Source organism: Nannospalax galili, unplaced genomic scaffold, assembly GCF_000622305.1.
Source record: "Nannospalax galili isolate Female #2095 unplaced genomic scaffold, S.galili_v1.0 scaffold1050, whole genome shotgun sequence".
Classification (NCBI taxonomy): Eukaryota; Metazoa; Chordata; class Mammalia; order Rodentia; family Spalacidae; genus Nannospalax; species Nannospalax galili.
Window position 1 is genome coordinate 424,534 of NW_008329037.1, and position 4,086 is coordinate 428,619.

At 43.0% G+C, this 4,086-nt stretch overlaps 1 long non-coding RNA gene across 1 annotated transcript; it reads left to right on the forward strand.

Moving 5' to 3' along the window:
• The first annotated feature begins 27 nt into the window (after positions 1–27).
• On the forward strand, positions 28–3,889 carry LOC115069887. Its single transcript, XR_003849130.1, has 3 exons — positions 28–243; positions 1,725–1,891; positions 3,515–3,889. It is a non-coding gene; the product is annotated as an uncharacterized LOC115069887 (long non-coding RNA).
• The last annotated feature ends 197 nt before the right edge of the window (positions 3,890–4,086 follow it).

A 4,086-nucleotide genomic window follows, 5' to 3' on the forward strand; every position in this document is an offset into this window, starting at 1 on the left:
GCCCCCCCCCCCTTATTGAGTTTTCACTCCAGTTTCTTACTCCCCAACGTGGCACAGCTGTCAAGATTCCTGCTGCAGCCTTTGGCCTCCCAGCAACTGTTTTCAATATTGTCTTGGAACAGCACCCTGTGTGTGTGTACCACTTGGGAATCAGTCAATTAACCTGAGAGAAACTTGAACTCCGAGTTTTGGGCCTCCTTTTCTGCAGTTCCTGACCCCTGAGGTTTCAACTTCAGATCCCAGGTGATTAAACAACTTGCATTCTGTTTCCATCTCTTCATTTCCTCTCCTCCAACCCAGCAGCTGCCACCTTGACAGGAGAGAGGACTGAAGTCCTGGACTGCCACTTGTTTTGTTTGTTTCTGTTTGTTTGTTTGTTTGACAGGTCACCCTAGTCCTAGCCAGCCTGAAACTCACTATGTGGACCAGGCTGTCCTTGAGCTCACAGAGATCTGTCTGCCTCTGCCTCCCAAGTGCTGTGATTAAAGGCCTGTACCATAACACCCAGCCTTTTTTAAAAATGAGTGTTTTCCCTGCGTGTAGGTGTACCCATGAGCACAGTGCCCATGGAGGACAGAAGAGGATGTTGGATCCCCTGGAACTGGCATTACAGATGGTTATTAGCCTCCATGTGGGTGCTGAGATTCAAACCCAGGTCCTATGCAAGAGCCTCTTAACCACTGAGCCATCTCTCCAGTCATCGGACTACCACTTTCTGCTTTGTTTTATCTCCAGATGTAATCCAGGAACAGTTCTCAAGGAAAATGGAGATATGTGGGGGATCTGATTGTAGTCTGTCCAAGCTGGTTGCTCTCTGGTACTTCCTAATATATTTCTTGGTTTTGCCCAGCTTTTTTAGGCTATTTTTGGTGTTGGGGTTGGTTGAATCCTAGTTGTCGTTAGTATCAGTGGCTCAGAATCATTTGGAAATCTTAAACTTGTGTGTCTTCTCACCAGCAAGTTTTGCACAGATCCTCTGGCATCATTCTGGGAGGGATAGCAATGGATGCAGTGGACTGAAGACCTGGGTTCTCAAACAGTGGTCTCCACAGAGGTGGAGTTACTACAAAATCTCAATTGGGTTCTCCATTTTCTCACCTACATTCAAGGCAGCTCCCCTCTAATAAAGGGGCTCAAAGGCAAACCCAATGCACATGGCCTTCACCCAGGGCAGACAGAGAACGTCAGCTACGCATGTGATTTAAATTTTCCAGTAGTGAACTAGAGAGATGACGCAATGGTTAAGAGCACTGGCTGCTTCCGCAGAGGATCTGGGTTCAGTTCCCAGCACCCACATGATGGCTAACTGTCCTCAACTCCAGTTCCAGGGGATCTGGCAGCCTCTTCTAGCTTCCGAGGACACCAGGCGTGCACGGATATACATGCAGGCAAAACACTTATACATATAAAGAATAAATAAATCTTCTAAAAATGTTTCCAGTAGTTACATTTGAAAGGGGGAAAAAAAGCAAGTAAAACTATTTTTTAGTTTTTCGATTTCTTTGTATGTTTGTTTAGAGGTTTTCAAGACAGTTTTACCATGTAGCACAACCTGGCCTCAAACTCACTATTATCATACCTCAGCCTCCAAAGTGCTTAGATTACAGACATGTACACTGTGCCCAGCTAAAACTAATTTTTATAACCTATTTTATTAATCCCAATGTATGAAAAGTACTATAACATAATCAAACATTCTTTTTTATTTTCATTTATTTATTTAGGGGGGAGGAGTTCCTTGGCACACGTGTGATGGTCAGGAGACAACTTGTGGGAGTTGGTTCTTTTCTTCCATGGGTCCCAGGGATTGAACTCAGGTTGTCAAGCTTAGTGACAAGCACCTTTACCTGCTAAGCCATCTTGCCAGCCGAAAATCAAAATTCTGAACTAGGTAAGTTCAAAATAATCTTTTGGGACTGGAGAGATGGCTCACTTTGTAGACCAGGCTGGTCTTGAACTCTAAAATAATCTTTTGTAGAAGGCAATCAATACTTGTTGTTAAACACAGAGAGAGCTTGGCTATCAAGGATGCAAGATTGTATTTCATGTTGTTTTCAGAATTAAATATGCATTTTATACTTTTTAAAAATTTTTATCATTTTTATTTTGTGTGTATGCATGTATTGCCTGGATGTAGGTAAGTGCACCCATGTCGTGCAATGCCTGCGGAGGTCAGAAGAGGCTGTCAGAACCCCTGGGACTGGAGTTACGGACAGCTGTTAGCTGCCATTTGGGTGCTGGGATTCGAACCCAGGTCTGCAAGAACAACCAATGTTCCTAACCGCTGAGCCATCTCTCCAGCCCCGCATTTTATACTTTGTACATTACATTTTTCATAGAAAAATTTTATCTGTCTTAGATAAAAAAAAAAATCTTAGGTTTTCTAAAATTTAGAGCTAAAAAAAAATTAGAGCTAAAAAATTAAAATGACATGCTCAAGTTGTTCTAAATATAATTGAAGTTATCCCATGGCTGACTGAGTAGAGAACCCATTTTCAAGTTTAGAGTGTCATAAAGTAAATCAAATTAAAACTAGGTTCGTTTGCAAACATTTGAGCACAGTGTACTTAGCTGGCAAACTCCAAGTACTTAAGACAATCTAATATGAGATAAGGCAGATAGTGTAAGATCCAGCTCCACCTGACCATAGTCATTGTTATAATCTGTGACCCACAAATGCCCCAAACAGACAAACAGGTGAGTCTAGGGAAGGCAAGATAGATTTATTACGGCCGGGCTACACTCTTTCCTAAAGGGTCTGAGAGTAGCACCGAGCCTAAGCACTCTGGCTCTTTTTATATTGATCATGTTGCTAGGCAAGCAAGCAGAATACAGAAGCTAATCATTGAGCGTTAAGCTTGAATAAACATTATCAAGGAAATACATAAGAAAATACAATTTTCCATCCAAACCCCCTACCCAAACCATAGTACATCTGCTCCTCCTCATTCATAAACAGACATTATCAATCTTACTATTTACCTTGCCTTTACTGGTCACGAAGTTCTCTCTAGGGGGGGTTTTGTTGTATAGCAATTGTATCCTAGAAACCTGATTTTTTAAAGTTTCCCCAAGTCTTCCAACCAGAAAGGGGTCTGTTAGCAACTACTATTTTGCAGAAGAAAGCCAGGCATAACCTACAGAAGCCATAAATCAGCAGTTAGCAGAAGCACTCTAGGATGCTCTGACCTGTTCCCAAGAGAACCAGCACCCAGCTGGCATTCCCATACCCTGGGCCAACTGCCTGATAGCTATGGTCGAGAAGGTCATCTTGAGTTGTAATTAACATGACTATCCCTGAGTAACCTCTGAATCATTTCCTAACACACTGCAAATAAATAAAGCCATTAGAGTACTAATGAAGCTCTCTGGTCTGGTGTCAGGAGTATAATGACACCCTCAATATCAGCTTGACATGAACCAGGTACATTCTGACTTGGATAGAAGTCTCTTTTGCCCTGACCATTGTATAAGCTCCCTTCCCTGACCAAATATCTACCTACTGGTCTTGCAGAACAAGGTTCTATGTGCATCACCTTCACATCCACTGTTTTTGCACATGAATTTGAGGAAAAGGTTGGCTCGTGGGTTGTAAAGTGTTCCTCATCCACAAGGCATACTTTTCAGGAAGACCATGGCACTCACAAGAGGGTGAGTTAATTAAATTGAAATGGATAAGTAAATTCTTGATACTTTACTTTTCAAACTTTTGTTTGTTCTATGCATTAATCAGCTCTCCAGGCCTGTAGCCAATACCTGAGACAGTCTACTTACAAAGAGGCTTGTTTTGGCTTACGGTTTTAGAGGTATTCTAAATTAAAGTCCATCTGAATTAAACATTGGTTAGCCTCATTGTTTGGGAGCCAGTGGCAAGGAAGAGGACAGTGGCAGCTGCAGCGATGTGAAAGAGTAAAGCCATGAGCTCATGGCTGAGAAGATGGAGGGGAGAGGAGGGGAGGAGAGAGATGGGAAGGTGAGAGGTGGGGAGGGAAGGAAAGGGAGAGGAGGAGAGAGGAGAGGTGGGAAGGGGAAGGAAGGGGAGAGGAGAGGACGGGAGAGGTGGGAAGGGGAGAGGAGGGGAGGGGT